This window comes from Tachyglossus aculeatus, chromosome 2 (assembly GCF_015852505.1).
Source record: "Tachyglossus aculeatus isolate mTacAcu1 chromosome 2, mTacAcu1.pri, whole genome shotgun sequence".
NCBI classification, from domain to species: Eukaryota; Metazoa; Chordata; class Mammalia; order Monotremata; family Tachyglossidae; genus Tachyglossus; species Tachyglossus aculeatus.
The window spans coordinates 138,073,659-138,092,589 of NC_052067.1; the positions used below are offsets into that span (position 1 = coordinate 138,073,659).

Here is an 18,931-nt window from a genome sequence, read left to right on the forward strand (position 1 = left end):
GTACCAGAACGCTTGCTGAAGGAGAGCGTCACATTCTGGGAGAGATGTTTCCATGGTGTCACTATGGGTCAGAATCGACTCGACGGCATAAGCCAAGATGAGCTAAACACCGTACTAAGTGCTAGGGTAGATGCAAGTCAATCAGGTCACACTCATTCGCTATCCCACATGGGGCTCACAGTCCAGGAGAGGGGGAACTCGAAACCTGGTCTCCCTTCCCGGCCCTGCAAATCAGAGGATAAAATAATAATAAATGAATAATGATGACATTTATTAAGCACTTACTATGTGCAAAGCACTGTTCTAAGCACCAGGGAGGTTACCAGGTGATCAGGTTGTCCCACGGGGGGATCACAGTCTTAATCCCATTTTACAGATGAGATAACTGAAGCACAGAGAAGTTAAGTGACTTGCCCAAAGTCACACAGCTGACAATTGGAAGAACTGGGATGCCTGCTGGGGCTCTGCTGCGGGTGAAGAAGACCTCTGACCAAAGCATGGCTAGGGTATTCCAGAGGTGGTCGGGCCCAGCAGGAATCCAGACAATCTGCTGGCTCACAAGGATGGCGAGGCTGCCGCAACTGCCTGGGCTTCTGGCCACCCTGTTGGGTCATGACATGACGGCCGGCACCAGCACTATTTTGTGGTCGCTTCAGTCCTAAGTGGGTTCTGCATGTCGACTGCTCTGCACACAGTAAGCGCTCAATAAATACGATTGATGATGATGATGATGATGACTGTGCTGCGAGCCACCCAGGCCACCCTGGGCCCCACGTATTTGCTTACTGCACTCCAACCGGAAGGGACAAGACAGTGCGTGCTACGTGGCAGCTGTCTAGACTCCTATCGCCCAAATCAATGCCTTTGCATGAGTCCTTGTTCTCAAGTCTCGCCCGTCAGAGCCGATGGACGCTGCATCCTCAGGGTGGAGGTGGGGAAGGGGAGAAGGTGGGGTGAGTCCAGTAAGGGCTCTGCAGTATTTATTCTACTAAATGCGCCCAAGTTCAGGAAGAAATGTCTCTACCAACTCTGTAGTACTGTATCCTCCCAAGCTCTTAATACGGTGCTCTGCACACTGTAAGCACTCAGTAAATACCATTGATTGATTGAGTCTGCAGAGGTGAGGCGGGTGAACACAAGCAGGTGGACAAAAATCCCCTAAAGAGAACCGGGAGGCCATATCCAAACCATCCAGCCTCAGACGGCAGCAGTGGGAAGAAGGACTGAACGCTGCTGCCCATTCCGACTGGACACTGCTGCCCATTCCAACTGGCCCACCGCCATTAGCCCAAGAGGTCTCTCGACCCGAGGCGCCATTCAGCCCAAGGGAGACTATGCTGAGACACAACAGCTGCGAGTGGTTCTGACCCAAACCAGAACCTCAATTTCATGTGTGGACCACACCCTGGGGAGGGGTACACAGTGGCCCTTTTCTGCATAACTAGGACAAAAAAATCCCTTCAGTAGCATCACCTTAGAGTGTGTGTGTGTTTACATGCATGTGTGCATATGGGAGGGTGTGCCTGGCAGTGGTCTGAGTATGAAGGGGTGGGTGTGTATAATGGAGACCGTATTAGAAGAGTGGGAGCTGTGGGGTGAGCCCACTGTTGGGTAGGGACCGTCTCTATATGTTGCCAACTTGTACTTCCCAAGCGCTTAGTACAGTGCTCTGCACACAGTAAGCGCTCAATAAATACGATTGAATGAATGAATGGGGCTGGACACTCTCAGAAGCCACCGGATAAACTACTGACTTGAAGTCAAGCTCTCTGAAATACTTGAACAAGGTCAACCCAAGGTATTATTTTACAGCTCCACAAATCAATCAGGACCCTTCATCATGGGCTTCAGATAACGGAATAAAAGTGCAAATAAATGAACTAAATCAAGGGTGCACCTGCCTCAGCAAACGCAATCAATCAAGCGTTCGGATTTCTTGAGCACATACTTCGTGCGGAGCACTATACCAACTGCTTGGGAGAGTGCAATATGGCAATTTAACAGAGTTAATAGACACAAAACTAATCCCAATTTGATTAGTTGACATCAATTACCAATCATTTGAGCCAGCTACATCAATTATTATTGTAATGACTCCCTGTTTACTTGTTTTGATGTGTATATATCTATAATTCTATTTATTTATATTGATGCTATTGATGCCTGTTTACTTGTTTTGATGTCTGGCTCCCCACTTCTAGACTGTAAGCCCGTTGTGGGTAGGGATTGTCTTTATTGTTGAATTGTACTTTCCAAGTGCTTAGTACAGTGCTCTGCACATAGTAAGCCCTCAGTAAATATGACTGAATGAATGAATATTTGTTAAGCACGTACTGTGTCCAAGACATCATACTAAATGCTGGGGTAGATACATGCTAATCAGGTTGGACACAGTCTATGTCCCACATGGGGCTCACAGTCTTCATCCTCATTTTACAGATGCGGTAACTGAGGTCCAGAGAAGTAAAGTGACTTGCCCAAGGTCACACAGAGGACAAGTGGCAGACCTGATATTAGAACTCAGGTCCTTCTAACTCCCAGGCCCATGCTCTGCTAGGCAATGCTGCTTCTCCATTAGCCCCAATTAGTTTAGTACAGTGCTCTGCACACAGTAAGCGCTCAATAAATACCATTGAATGAATGGAATGAATGAATGGATAGCCAACCTCTGGAAGTATTAGTCTCATTCTGACTCGTCACTTAATAATAATAATAATGATGATGATGATGGTATTTGTTAAGCATTTACTGTGTGCGAAGCACTGTTCTAAGTGCTGGGGCGGATACAAGGTAATGAGGTTGTCCCACGTGGGGCTCACAGTCTTCATCCCCATTTTACAGATGAGGTAACTGAGGAACAGAGAATTGAAGTGACTTGTCACAAAGTCACACAGCTGACAAGTGATGGAGCCAGGATTAGAACCCACATCCTCTGATTCCCAAGCCCAGGCTCTTTCCACTGAGCCACACTGCTTCTCTCTTCCGGTCCAAATCCTGCTCTTTATCTCGTGGCCCACCTGCACCGCTCCGTTTGACGATCAGAGACCTCTACCACCCAAGGGCAACCCGGCCAGTGCCCGGGGAGAGGAGTGTTCAGGATTAGTTTGAGGCGGCCACGGTTCGGCCTCGAGGCCGCGGCTTGTCCGGGACCCCTCTCTGCAGATCCCACTCTGTCGGCCAGAGGCTGGAGACAAATGCCCAGAGAGGAGCAGAGAGGGGCAGGGTGGGGCCGGGGCCCGGGCCAAGGCAAATGGCTCTGAGAGAGGCCTGTCAGCAGCAGCAGCAGGCCAGGTATCAGAGACACCCTCTCCAGAGGCCCTCAGCTTCTGGGGAGGCCATTAGACGAAACTCAACCTGCTGACAGGTCTCATCAATCGGGTGCTGGCTTGCAGGCCCCAGACGCTCCGTCTTGGCAGCGGGACTGTGTTCCCTGGCTCTTTGTTCACGTCCGGCTCTGGAGTGGAGCAGGTATCCGCCCCTCCCCTGGCTCTCTGGAAATGTTCTTGGACGGAGCCTGCCCTGCCTGCTGCCTGGCAAAATCACGCATTTCCTTCTGGAAATTCCTCCGATCTCTAACCTAGGCAGAGAGCTGCCGAAATAAAGCCAGTCTCCTAATGATTCCTCACCCCTGCTTTTCTTGCCATCCTCCTATCTACCTGCCTCGAACACCCAGAGAAGCAGCGTGGCTCAGTGGAAAAGAGCACGGGCTTTGGAGTCAGGGATCATGGGTTCAAATCCATGGGCAAGGCCCTTAACTTCTCTGTGCCTCAGTTCCCTCATCTGGAAAATGGGGATTAAGTCTGTGAGCCCCCCCGTGGGACAACCTGATCACCTTGTAACCTCCCCAGGGCTTAGAACAGTGCTTTGCATATATTAAGTGCTTAATAAATGCCATTATTATTATTATTATTATTATTATTACCCTCCCCCATCCCTCAGTTTCCCTCCGCCCCCTCTCCTCCTTCAAAGCCCCTCTAAGTCAGCCCCACCGGAAGGCATTCAATCAATCAATCAATCGTATTTATTGAGCGCTTACTGTGTGCAGAGCATTGTACTAAGCGTTTGGGAAGTACAAGTTGGCAACATATAGAGACGGTCCCTACCCAACAGTGAGCTCACAGTCTAGAAGGGGGAGAGAGAGAACAAAACCAAACATATTAACAAAATGAAATAAATAGAATAGGTATGTACAAGTAAAATAAATAGAGTAAAAAATATGTACAACCATATATACATATATACAGGTGCTGTGGGGAAGGGAAGGAGGTAAGGCAGGGGCAATGGAGAGGGGGAGGAGGGGGAGAGGAAGGAGGGGGCTCAGTCTGGGAAGGCCTCCTGGAGGAGGTGAGCTCTCAGTAGGGCCTTGAAGGGAGGAAGAGAGCTAGCTTGGCGGATGTGGGGACGGAGGGCATTCCAGGCCAGGGGGAGGATGTGGGCCCTGGGGCTGACGGTGGGACAGGCGAGAACGACCCACCGTGAGGAGATTAGCGGCAGAGAAGCGTAGGGTGCGGGCTGGGCTGGAGAAGGAGAGAAGGGAGGTGAGGTAGGAGGGGGCGAGGGGATGGACAGCCTTGAAGCCGAGGGTGAGGAGTTTCTGCCTGATGCGTAGGTTGATTGGTAGCCACTGGAGACTTTTGAGGAGGGGTGTAACATGTCCAGAGAGTTTCTGGATAAAGACAATCCGGGCAGCGGAGTGAAGTATGGACTGAAGTGGGGAGAGACAAGAGGATGGGAGATCGGAGAGGAGGCTGATACAGTAGTCCAGACGGGATAGGATGAGAGCTTGAACGAGCAGGGTAGCGGTTTGGATGGAGAAGAAAGGGTGGATCTTGGCAATGTTGCAGAGCTGAGACCGGCAGGTTTTGGTGACGGCTTGGATGTGAGGGGTGAACGAGAGAGCGGAGTCGAGGATGACACCAAGGTTGCATTCCCTACTGACCCCCTCAGATGCTTATACTTATGGTCATTTATATCATCAACATATTTAACCCCACTTATGTTTACTATTTACAGCTTCATTCACTCTTTTTGAACTATTATTTGTTCATATGTTCCCGATTTGTACTTCCCAAGTGTGCTGCGCATAGTAATAGTAATAATAATAATGGCATTTATTAAGCACGTACTATGTGCTAAGCACTGTTCTAAGCGCTGAGGAGATTACAAGGTGAACAGGTTGTCCCTCGGGGGACTCACAGTCTTAATCCCCATTTTACAGATGAGGTAACTGAGGCACAGAGAAGTGAAGTGACTTGCCCAAAGTCACATAGCTGACAACTGGCGGAGCTGGGATTTGAACCCATGACTTCTGACTCCAAAGCCCGGCCTCTTTCCACTGAGCCACGCTGCTTCTCAAGCAGCGTTCCATAAATACGATTGAATGAATGAATGAATGAATTTTTGTCTGTTTCTCTTCTCATTAGGGGACAAACTCCTGGGATGGAAGGTCTGCATCATATATTTCCCCACTCCACCTTCCAAGTACTTAATGCAGTGCTCTTCACCATGTAGGTGTCGGACACCCAGCCAACACGCTAGTGAATGGTGGGGAGGGGGAGGGAGAGAGGGAAAAGGTGCTGGGAATGGGGAGGAGAAGGGCAAGGAGAGGGAGGACGACTCAGGTGTCAGATCATCAGAATAAATAGAAGTAAAGCTAGATGCACATCATTAACAAAATAGATAGAATAGTAAATATGTACAAGTAAAATAGAGTAATAAATCTGTACAAACTCCTCCAATGTTCTCCAGTCCCCATAAGAACCCTCTCAAACATGCCCAAATACCTGATATGCCAGGTACAGCAAAACTGTCCCCCTACTTTTTCTAACTCTTCACCAGCCAATGTTCCAAAAATATTATGGCTGCCTTTGATCTCGCCTTAATCAAATACTGAGTTGGAACACAAGACAGATGGTTGAAGATCTGGCCTAGGAGAGAGGAACTCCGGTTAGGCAGCCCCCTGGGCCCGCCTCTTACTACCCCACTACCAGTGGAAGACCTGACTAAGCTCAGCTCCAACATCCACCCAGAGGGGGAAAAAAAAGGCCTCAGTTACAGTCTTTGTTCCACCCTCAGAAACAAAGCAGATCTTTTCGTACACTGGCAAACATGTTTCCTTATCTTTGGGGTGGGGTCCAGGAATAAACTGCCCTGGTGCTTTGGACAAACAAGCACAAACGCTTTGGCTTAGAGCCGTTGATTCCACTTTGCAGTGTCATGTCAAGAGAGCTCTTAAAAAGACATCTCCCTTCTCTTGGTGGGGGTGGTTGGAGGGGGTCAGAGAGATCCCCTCATATTGAGAGTAGCAGTTGGAGTCAGCATTTCTTCAGCCCTTTATGCAGATAGAGAATGCCTCAGTTTCCTCAGTTTCCCTCCCCGAACTGGAGCTGTTGGCTATTATTATTATTATAATATCTGTTAAGCACTTACTAAGTGTCAAGCACTATTCTAAGTGCTGGGGTAGGTACAAGTTAATCAGGTCAGACACAATCCCTGTCCCATATGGCGCTCACAGTCTAAGTAGGAGGGAGAACAAGATTGAATCCTCATTTCTTTTTTTACAGTTGAGGAAACTTAGGCACATAGAAATTAAGTGACCTGCCCAAGGTCACCCAGCAGATAAGTGGCAAGGCTGGCTTTAGAACCCAGATCCTCTGACACCCAGGCCCATGCTCTTTCCACTAGGCCATGCTGCTTTTCCCCCATTAACCCCTCACCACTGCTTCCTCCTCTCTCCCACAGCCACTCCTTTTAATAATAATAATAATAATAATAATAATAATATTGGTATTTGTTAAGTGCTTACTATGTGCCAAGCATTCATTCATTCATTCAATCGTATTTATTGTACTAAGCGCTTGGGAAGTACAAGTTGGCAACATATAGAGACGGTCCCTACCCAACAACGAGCTCACAGTCTAGAAGGGGGAGAGCACTGTTCTAAGCGCTGGGTAGATACAAGGTAATCAGATTGTCCCACGTGGGGCTCACAGTCTTCATCCCCATTTTACAGATGAGGGAACTGAGGCCCAGAGAAGTTAAGTGACTTACCTAAAGTCACACAGCTGATAAGCGGCAGAGCCGGAATTTGAACCCATGACCTCTGACTCTTAAGCCCATGCTCTTGCCACTAAGCCATGCTGCTTCCCTAACCCTCCTGCAGCCTCATCTGGGCCAGATGGGTTAGCTGAGCAGCTCAGCCTTATAAATCAAAAGAAGAGAATAGACCAGGCAATAATAAACACCATCCAGCTCCCACTCCGCCCAAGAACTTCCATGAAGCCCAAGAAGCAGAGGAATTAAAGTCACTGCACTGTATAAAACCCTGGTGGGGAAACTGAGGGGTGGGAAAGGTGGTTGTTGGAAGATCATTTCCAACAATAAGGCCCTGGAACACAATTGGAAGCAATGTCCAAAGCAAGATGGCTCTGGTGGATGGGACAAGTGAGCAGTGTGGAAAACAACAGGATTGAGCCCATCAACCATCCAATCAGGGGTGTTTACTGAGTGCTCACTATGTGCCCAGAAATGTGCTAAGTGCTTAGGAGAAAGAGTACAACAGTGAAGTGGCTCGGCCTAGTGGAAAGAGCATGGGCCTAGGAGTCCGAGGATCTAGGTTCTGCTCCCAGTTCCACCTAGTCTGCTGTGTGACCTTGGGCAAGTCATTTCACTTTTCTGGACCTTAGTTTCCTCATCTATAACATGGGGTTTGATACCCATTCTTCCTCCTACTTAGATTGTGAGTGCTGTGTGAGACAGTGACTGTGTCCAACCTGATAATCTTCTGTCTACCCCTGCATGGAGTACAGTGCTTGACACATATTAAGCGCTTAACAAGTACCCTAACAAGCCTAAGTACAATAGAGTTGGTAGACACAATCCCTGCCCACAAGGAGCTTTCAGTTTAGAGAGGAATTTACAGCTTCCATCATGTCTATCCAGGCAGACAGGTATTGGTCGAAATACCAAGCCCTCCCTCATTTCTCATCTGTGTTCTAATCCAAGCACACAGCGAAACACAAATGGGAGAACCGCCAATATTTCCTTGGGTACAACTGCAGATTTTCTCCCCACCTGGCCTTAGTTTAGTTCCCTTTGTACTTGCAGCTTTATTTTCTCTTGTCACACAAATTAAATAAAGGTCATTCCACGTAATAAACACACAATAAAATGCTCACTTAGGAGAACCTGTGAATTTATGATATTTTAGGGCACCCTCTAGTACACGATATTTTATGACCTTCAGACAGAGTGGGCCAGGTTTCCTCATTTTAAGGCATTCTGTATCTGAAGAAAGGGCTGAAGAAATGCTGACTCCAACCGCTACTCTTAACAAATATGAGAAACTCACTCGAGTCATTTCCTCAGCAGGACACCCAAGCAGCTGCTGCCTGAGGAACGGAGGGCAGGTGCACGGGGCAGAAGAAACTAGTTCAAAACATGGTGAAGCACCATCTTAAAAAAATAACAGAAACAAACGAAAAACAACAAAAAAAACAACGTATCAACAGAGCAGTGGAAAACTTCTGCAACAGACACATTGGTCCGGCCGGAAGAAATTGGGAGGAAGGAGGAGGCCCTGAAGCAAAAGCTTCAGGAATATATGCACCAGCCTGTTGGGAAGGAGAGTCCAAAGCAGAGACAAGGCTGGTGTGGGACTACTAATCCAACTGCACAGCTAGGATTTACCCTTTTACACAATGCAGGTGGGGGTGTCAGTCCTAGCGTGACCTTTTTCTTTTTCTCATGCTCATTCAGAGAAGAAGCATGGCTCAGTGGAAAGAGCAAGGGCTTTGGAGTCAGAGGTCATGGGTTCAAAACCTGGCTCCACCAATTGTCAGCTGTGTGACTGTGGGCAGGTCACTTAACTTCTCTGGGCCTCAATTCCCTCATCTGGAAAATGGGGATTAAGATTGTGAATCCCACGTGGGACAACCTGATCACCTTGTATCCCCCCAGTGCTTAGAAGAGTGCTTGGCACATAGTAAGAGCTTAACAAATACCATTATTATTATTATTATTATTATCATTATTATTCACAGGTACAGCTAAATCAGTAGCATCATCTTTGAAAATCAGGTTATCTTTCTCCTCATTTTCTCTTTATTTCTTTTGCTCTTTTTGTCTCCCGATCCCTCTCTCAGTCTCTCACTCATCAGCAAGAATCCTGGTGAGTGAATACAGGCAGACTGTCAGATTGAGGGTCCTGTGCCCTCAGAGGAAGCCTGCCCCAAGTACCTTCCCTGTCACCGAAGGCCCGGAGACCAGAGCAACCGCCACCGCCACCCTCGGACTCTGGGTTGGGAGGTGCCGGAGATGGCAGGGAGATGAACACAGAGGCTTGGGCCTTGGGTCGCATCCATGATCCCCTGACCCCATTCTTGGGTGTGGATGGTGTGCCTCTGCTCACCTTAACTTTTGTTTATCAATCAATCAATAGTATTTATTGAGTGCTTACTGTGTGAGAGAGCACTGTACTAAGCTCTTAGGAGAGTACACTGTATCAGAGTTGGTAGACACGGTTCATTCATTCATTCAGTCATTTATTAAGGGCTTAATGTGTGCAGAACACTGTACTAAGCACTTGGAAGAGTACACTGTAGGAATGAATAGACATATTCCCTGTCCACAATGAGCTTACAGTCTTACACGGACCCTGTCCACAACGAGTTTACAGTCCTCCTCCTCCTCCTCCAAAGGGGAAGCATTAAAGACTGGGGGGGTTTGAAACTCAAAGAAGAGAAGGCTGTGGGGGGTACTTCCTGATCCACCACCCCTCCATCTCTGCCGCCAGCCCTGGTAGTAGGAGGGGAGGCAGGATCCCAGAGGCAGCAGTTCCAACCCGGTAACACAAATCAGGGACAGACTTTTTCCTTCCTCCCGCTCTCCCTAAGGGTCAACACACGCAAGCAAGCAGGGGTGCCACCTTCTTGCTAGAGGAGCTCAAAGTGAGGGAGGAAGATCAGCAAGGATTAAGAGATACCTCCAGCGCCAAACACGACGTGCCCCCTGCCCCCCAGACCACCCAAAATATCACCAGTGGGGTAAGATTAGCTCCCAGCTCACTAAAGGTCCAACTGCTCAACAAGCCGCCAGCAGATATGTTCCTTCCCTTGGTAGCACGCACGTTCCAATTATACGCCACAGTAAGCCGCGCCCCTCTATCCCCCCAACACATACACACTCTCTCTCTCTCTCTCTCTCTCTCTCTCTCTCTCTCTCTTTCTCTCTCTGCTCTCTGTGCGGGAAAACTGGAATTCAGGGCAGCTTTCCAAACTCCCACTGGGCCTTCCTGCCTATCAGAGAAACCTCTCTCTCTCGGTCTCTCTGTGGCCTAGGGTTTTTGGGGCCACTGACACAGGCCTTCCAACAAGGAAGAATCAGATGAAGGTGGTTCAGGGTGGTGGGCATGGTGCGCCCGGCCATCAATCGGCAGCAGGCCACTCCCAGTGGAGGCCTCCAGGCACTAGCTCAGGAACAGGCAGCGAGAAAGGACCTCAGGACCAGCTTGGCAGGGTGACCGCTGAAGCATACCACTTTTGCTGGCTTCTCTCCCCAGTTAGGCCGCTTTAGACATTTCCAGACAGGTGCCCTCAGTGGGTAGAGGAATGTGCATAAGGCCAAGGATGGGTTGCTCCACTTGGAGATGTCTTCCAACTGCTTCCCCGCCCCCAAAATGGATCCTGCAATGGGTAAGCATGGACCCTCTTATGACTCCTTGCCCAGGGAAGCCCCTTCAATCAGCTTCACAAGTACGAGCGACAGTGAGGGCCTCTAGACTCTAAGCTCTTTGAGGTCAGGAAACATGTCTACCAACTGAGACTGTACTCTTCCAACCACTTTTTTTCCCTTTATGGTATTTGTTAATGCTTACTATGTGCCAGGCACCGGGGTAAATACAGACTAATTGGGTTGGACACAGCCCATGTCCCCCACGGGGCTCGCAGTCTTAATACCCACTTTACAGATGAGGTAACAGGCACAGAGAAGTTAAGTGACTTACCCAAGGCCACTCAGGAGCCAAGCGGCAGAGCATGGATTAGAATCCAAGTCTTTCTAACTTCCTGGCCCATGCTCTATCCACTAGACCATACTGCTTCTCGTGTGCTCTGTACTCAGTAAGTGTTTAATAAATACCACTGATTGATTAATTGGTCCTGGAGGGGGACAACAGGGGTAAAGCTAAGAGGGAAAAAGCAAAACCCCACTTCCTTCTCTCCCCCAGAAAGTGTGGGTTACACCTCACGGGGCACCGGCCAAATGCCAAAATGCCCTCTACTGGGGTGTCCAGCCCCGCTTCAAGGTTCTGACTGACGACAAAGCAATCACCCAAAAAGGGTTTGTAAAGCCAAGCAGGTCTGGTGCCTCCGTTGCAGATAGCAAAATTGCCAAAGCCATCCAAGAAGCAGCATGGCCTACTGGAAAGAGCACAGCACCTGAGTTCTACTCCCAGCTCCGCCACTTGGCAGATAGGTAAGTCTCTTCACTTCTCTGGGCCTTAGTTTCCTCTTCAGTATAATGGTGATTCAATAACCTTTCTCCCTCTCCCTTAAGACTGTGAGTCCCATATGGGACAGGGACTGGGTCTGACCTGATTAGCTTGTATCTTGCCCCAGTGCTTAGCACAGTGCTTAACAACAACCACAATTATATTATTACTGTGCACTCTGGGTAATAAGTTGTCCCAAGGGATAGTAAGGCCCAAAGCACTCATGTAAGAAAAAAAATCAATCATGTGAACCAACCCCTTTCCTCCTCAGGGAATGAGAGAGTATCAAAGGTATTAAAGAAATCAATCTGGAGCCACCCTCCAACAGAAACCTAATAATAATATTATTATTATTAATAATAATAACAATAATGGTACTGGTCAAGTGCTTATTATGTGCCAAGCACTGTTCTAAACACTGGGGTAGATACAAGTTAATCGGGTTGGACACAGTCCCTGTCCCACGTGAGGCTCGCATTTTTCCACCTTTTACAGGTGAGGTACCTGAGGCCCAGAGAAGTGAAGTGACTTGGCCAAGGTCACACAGCAGATTAGAACCCAGGTCCTCTGATTCCTGATTGTAAGCTCATCCTCTTGACTGGAAGCTCGATGTGAGCTGGGAATGTGTCTGTTTATTGTTGTTTTATACTCTCCCAAGAGCCTAGAACAGGCTTTGCACACCATAAGCACTCAATAAATACAAATGAATTGACTCTCAGGCCCGAGCTCTATCCACTAAGCCATGCTGCTTCTCTAAGTATGTAGTCCTTACCTCTCCCACTGCTTCCAGCTGCCCCCTCACCCTTTCTGTCCCCGACTTTTTCCTCTTTCCCACCATGTGGCTCCCCTCTCTCTCGGGCACAGTAAAAGCACACACTGCTGGAGCTTGGCAATAAATGCAAAACCATAACACTTCCCTTCCTAGTTCTTCTGGCCCGGCCGTTACCCGGGTCCTTGCCCGCCAGAGGAAGTTTCAGTCTCACAGGAGATAAGAAAGTGGAGATATGGTCTCTTTCACTCTCTCCTTTGTCAGGCGGGACTCACCCAGGCCCTGTCAGCCTTCTTAGCTACCCCAGGCTCTTCATCTTTCAGCCTCAACTCTCCCTCTCAATTCCGCCCTGGGAAATTCTCACTGTGGCTGTCAGAAATGATCCGGCATAAGCCCAGAGCCGGCATTCAACCGGGGAGGGAGGGCGATTCGGGGGAGAGGCGCTCTGGAACAGTGACCTCAGCACAATTCAATTTTAACATTGTCGCTGTTGATGCAAGGCCAAAAAAACCAACACAATTTTAGAAGGGGGAACTATAAGACAGTGCAAGTCATAGTTAAGAAAAGCCAAAGGGAGGTAACAAACAGAGCTAAAGACTGCTAGAAGGCTGAATGAAAAAAAGTCATGATTGAGACCCGAGTAAAATGTGCGCCACTGAACCAGAAAAACAAACAAACAAACAAAAAAACCACCAAACCAGTTCCTGACAAAGTCAAAGAGTATCAGATGGAAAAGGCCATGGAGAACTTGCCTGAGAGAGAACAGAAAATCCCTGTAGAGTGACAACAAGTCACGTTCAAAAAGGAAACGCGCTTGGCCAAAAATGCGTTTGAAGAGCAGCACCTCATGAAGGGTGTCACAACTAATAAACAAAAGAAGCTTCAAATCTATCAAAAGTAGCATGCTGGCTAGGCCGCCAATGGGACCACTTGATGACAGCACAGTCAAAAGCTCACTCAGGGGTGGAAAGAAGAAAGCTGAGAGGCTTTTTTAAAATTAAAAACTGGTATTTGTTAAGTGCTCACTGTGTCAGGAGCTGTATTAAGCTTAGAGAAGCAGTGTGGATCAGTGGAAAAAGCACGGGCTTTGGAGTCAGAGGTCATGGGTTCAAATTCCAGCTCCGCCAATTGTCAGCTGTGTGACTTTGGGCAAGTCACTTAACTTCTCTGTGTCTCAGTTACCTCATCTGTAAAATGGGAATTAAGACTGTGAGCCCGCTGTGGGACAACCTGATCACCTTCTAACGTCTCCAGCGCTTAGAACAGTGTTTGCACATAGTAAGCGCTTAATAAATGCCATCATTATTATTAAGCATGGGGTAGATACGAGCTAATAATAATAACGATGGCATTTGTTAAGTGCTTACTATATGCAAAGCACAGGTTGGACACAGTCCATGTCCCACATGGGGCTCACAGTCTTAATCCCCATTATACAGATGAGGGAACTGAGGCACAGAGAAGTGGTGACTTGCCCCGGGTCACACAGCAGACAAGTGGCGGAGCCAGGATTAGAACCCAGGTCCTTCTGACTCCCAGGCCTGCGCTCTATCCACTAGGCCAGGCTACTTCATGTATTTTTTGTTGTTCTTGTTGTCTTTTCTGATGGAGGTGTTATGAAAATTCCCATATCTAAATTGTTTTCCAAAGCCAAGTCAAAGGCTGGCACAGAATCAACTAGACCTTTGAGAGCAACTGGATAAAGGAGTTGTAGAGCAACCACCCAAGCCCAGGAGAGCTGAGGGACTAGGAGGGGAAATTGCTGATGTACTGGATGTGGCGTACTCATCCACACCACTCATGTACATATCCTCCTTAGACTCAATTTCTCCTATCTGTAATTGATTTTAATGCCAGTCTCCCCGGGAGGCTGTCAGCTCCTTGTGACCAGGGATCCTGTCTATCGATTCTATTGTATTGGATTCCTGGGGGCTTCGTACAATATTAAGTGTGATTTTGGGCAAGTCACTTCACTGCTCGTTACCTCAGCTACCTCATCTGTAAAATGGGGATGAAGACTGTGAGCCCCCCATGGGACAACCTGATCACCTTGTAACCTCCCCAGCGCTTAGAACAGTGCTTTGCACATAGTAAGCACTTAATAAATGCCATCAAAAATTAATAAATAAATAAATACTGATTGACTGATTACCCGCGACTCGTCTCGTTCATTCAACTCACATATTCAATCTGTCACCAAATCCTGTTGGCTTTACCTTAATCTCTCTACAATCTGCCCTTTCCTCTCCATTGGAACTGCTACCATGCTTGATCCAATCCCTTATTTCCCACTTGTCTGCTGCATCAGCCTCCTCACAGAAGGAAGCGGTGCGGCGAAGCGACAGAACGCCAATCTGGAAGGCGGAGGACCTGGGTTAGAGTCTCAACTGTGCTGTTTGCCTGCCGTGTGACCATGGGTGAGTCACTTAACTTCTCTGTACCTCAGTTTCCCCATCTGCAAAATGGGAGTAATAATAGCCGCCTTGTCTCTCTACCTCACAGGGTTGTTGTGGGGGTTGAAGTGAACTAGTTAATAAACTAATTAATTAGTTTGTGTTAGAGCAAACCAAGGTATTACCTCTAGACTGTAAGCTCATTGTGGGCAGAGAATGTATCTGTTTACTGTTGTACTGTGCTCTCCTAAACGCTTAGTAAAGTGCTCTGAACACAGTAAGCTCCCAATAAATATGACTGACTGAATGAATGACCTCCCTGCCTCCTGTCTTTTCCCACTCCAGTTCACTCTGCTTTATTTATTTATATATTTATTCATTTATATTAATGTCTGTCGCCCCCTTTAGACTATGAGATTGTGTGGGTGGGAATTTGTCTGTTTATTATTATACTGTACTCTCCCAAGTGCTTAGTACAGTGCTTGGCACACAGTAAGCGCTCAGTAAATGCCTGGACCATTTTTTGAAAGAAACATTTGGTCCATGTCTCCCCACTCCTCAGGAACCTCCAGTGGTTGTCCATCCATCCATTCATTCATTCAATCGTATTTATTGAGCGCTTACTGTGTGCAGAGCACTGTACTAAGCACTTGGGCAGTACTAATCGACAACATATAGAGACGGTCCCTACCCAACAACGGGCTCACAGTCTAGAACTGACTGGACTTGGGCATTGGAATTGATTTTTTTTTAATCAAAGACATTTCTATGAAATGACATAATATCAAAAAAACAAGAAAAGAAACAACACCTTCCCAAAATTGGCATCAAATCCCAGAAACATCAATCCTTTTCTGTCTCTGCTGAATTGAAGGGACTAGAGAAGGGAAACCCTCATTGCAACCGTACAGCGAGTTGAATTATAAGCATGCTCTAGAAGTATAAATCATTAATTATTACTTCTATTTCTTAAATTTATGGGCTTTACATTCATGTGAAAAAACAGGTAATACAATATTTTCTAAGCTGGTGGCTTAAATATGCCAGATTTCAGAGCTATCTCTTGTAAATATTTGCAGCACAGCCTATAGTCTCTGGCTGCCAATTTCTTTTCTCACAATTTTCATATTAAGCTTCAATTCTGGAACTTCAGCTGCTTAAAATAAAGCCCATTACAATCTGGGAGAAATTTCAATTACAGAACATATGGCCTAAGGAGTCATTTGTAATTATCAACTCCTCCCCAAATGGTGGTCAGTTTCATTGGAATGATGTAGTCCAGAATAGGAGATGATCAAATTGAGACCAGTGGGAGAGGCTTGCAGAATTAAGTTTCTAGTTGTAGGGAAGCAGCATGGCATAATGGATGGAGCATGAGCGTGGGAGTCAGAAAAAACTGGTATCTAAACCTGGCTCCTCCACTTGTCTGCTGAGGGACCTTGGGCAAATCAGTTCCCTGATTACTTTGATTACGTTCCACAACAAATATAAACTTCCTTTCCATCGGCTTTAAAGCATTCATCAACTCACAACCACATACCCGACCTCACTGCTCTCTTACAACAACCGAGCCTGCACACTTGGCTCCTCTAATGCCAACCTCTTCACTGTACCTCAATCTCGACTATCTCGCTGCCAACCCCTTAGGCACATCCTCCCTCTGACCAGGAACTCCCTCCTTCTTCATATCCAACAGACTACCACTCTCCCCACCTTCGAAGCTCTACGAAAATCGCATCTCCAACAAACCTTCCCTAATCCGTCATTTCCCCTACTCCCACTTCCTTGTATCACCTATGCTTTTGGACCTGAACCCTGGAAGCGCTTGGTGTTCACCTCTCTCTCAACTCCACAGAATTTGCGTACAGAGCCGTAATTGATTTATTTATATATTAATGTCTGTCTCCCGCTCTAGACTGTACGCTCGATATGGGCAGGGAGAGTGTCTACCAACTCTGTTGTATCGTAGTCTCTCAGGTACTTAGTATAGGGCTTTGCACACAGTAAACACCTCACTAAATACCACTGATTGACTGATCAGAACAACCAGATAACAGAACCGCTCCTAGTCAGACTCAGTCATTATGGCTGTCAGCTGTTGCTTCTGCCACCAGGTAGGCCCCAGTAATAATAATAATAATGATGGTATTTGTCAAGTGCTTACTATGTGCGAAGCACTGTTCTAAGTGCTGGGGGGGGATACAAGGTGATCAAGTTGTCCCATGTGGGGCTCACAGTTTTAATCCCCATTTTACAGATAAGGTAAGGGAGGCCCAGAGAAGTGAAGTGACTTGCCCAAAGTCACACAGCTGACAAGTGGCGGAGCCAGGACTGGAACCCATGACCTCTGGCTCCCAAGCCTGTGCTCTTTCCACTGAGCCATGCTGCTTCCCAGTAGGTTACTTCCTGTAGAAACACAAGCCTCCTGAAGTTGGGAGAACAGTTACTCCACAGAGAAAATGAAATCTGGCATTTCCTCTCTAGGGCCTAGATAATAATAATCATAATAATTGTAGTATTTGTTAAGCACTGACTGTATGCCAGGCACTGTACTAAGCAGTGGGATGGATACAAGCAAATCGGGTTGGACACGGTTCCTGTCCCAAGTAGGGCTCACAATCTCAATCCTCGTTTTACAGATGAGGTAACTGAGGCACAGAGAAGTGAACTGATTTGCCCAAGGTCACACAACAGACAAGTGGCAGAGCCAGGATGTGAAACCATGACCTTCTGAGTCCCAGGCCCATGCTCTAGCCACTGCGCCATGCTGATCCTGTGGGCCTGTAGTCAGTTCCCGAGATCCTAAGCAATGTCACCCTAGGTATGACCGGCACCCGTCCAGCCCAGGCCTCTGTCCCCGGAAGCAGCAACTGAATGTTTGCAGGAACCAAGGGACGGTTGCCCTCCTGGACAGCCAACCCCTTAGGGGCCCGATATCCACAAACCCATCTGATCCTCCAGAAAGCTTCACACATTCCTAACTTTTCCCACTCAAATCTCTGATCACCCATCATATACTCTGAATTGGCCCAATGCTTTTGGTAAGAAAGAATCTCATCCCATCTATAACTGCGAGAGGGAGGGAATCAATAAAATTCAGGAAGGGGATCCAAAAAGCACTTCAAGGTCCACCCCTCTCATGCCTGGCAAACAAGACTGTGTGGATAATGAAGGAGAATGCCGGTAGTTTTATTTTTGCTTCCCAACTCATTTACACCCAGTTCTCTCCTAAAATACGGGAGCCGAATTCTTGCAGAATGCCGTGTTAAGGAAAACATGCATCCATCGATGCCACATGCACAAGCTCAGAAACCACTCCCTCCACCACTGCATCACACCGTAACCAGATGGATGCTCAGAGCCGGAAGAAAGTTTCCTAATTCTGCCTTCACTTTTTATCCAAATATGTAGTGAAAACAAGCATTCTGGCAGATCCGGAAAAGGCACTCTCTCTCTTCAAGCCTCTGGCCTCCTGCTAGGTGCGCCTTCCATTTAGAAGGGAGAAAGGGGCAGGGAGAGCCAGTGGACAGTGAAGAAAGAGAGTCCTAGCCTGACTACTTCCCCCTCAGGACTTGACAGGAGCCACGGGAGAATGGTAATAATAACGATAATTGTGGTATTTATTAAGCGCTTCTTGTGTGCCAGGCACTGTACTAAGCGCTGGGGTGGAAATAAGCAAATAGAGTTGGACACAGTCCCTGTCCCATGTGGGGCTCACAGTCTCAATCCTCATTTTAGGTAAGAAGTTGGGTCTAGGTTCCACTGGCTGTTTGGAGAAACGTGTCTACCAAATCTGTTGTATTGTACTCTCTCAATAATAGTAATGAACTCCCAAGCGCTTAGTTCAATAATCTGCACACTGTAAGCACTCAATAAATACCACTGATTAATTAAAACCACCTGGCCCTAATTCAGCTCACTGGGCAATTCATTCATTCAATCGTATTTACTGAGTGTTTACTGCGAGTAGAGCACTGTTCTAATAGCTTGGAAAGTACAATTCAGCAATAAAGAGAGATAATCTCTGCCCACAATGGGCTCACAGTCTATAAGGGGGGAGGTAGACATCAAAACAAGTAAACAGGCATTAATAGCATCAATATAAATAGAATTATAGATATATACATATCAAAACAAGCATGCATTAATATAAATAGAATTATCGATATGTACATATATACAGAAGTGCTGGGGGGGTGGAACAAAGGGAGCGAGTCGGGGTGACGCGGAGGGGAGGGGAAGCTGAGGAAGAGGGTGGGAAGGCCTCGGAGAGGTGAGCTT

The 18,931-nt window shown here is 47.3% G+C and overlaps 1 protein-coding gene across 2 annotated transcripts in view; it reads right to left on the minus strand.

Annotated features, from left to right (window-relative positions):
* STIM1 (stromal interaction molecule 1) overlaps positions 1-18,931 on the minus strand; it is a 211,122-nt gene that overhangs the window by 106,717 nt on the left and 85,474 nt on the right. The gene's annotated exons all lie outside the window — the stretch shown is intronic.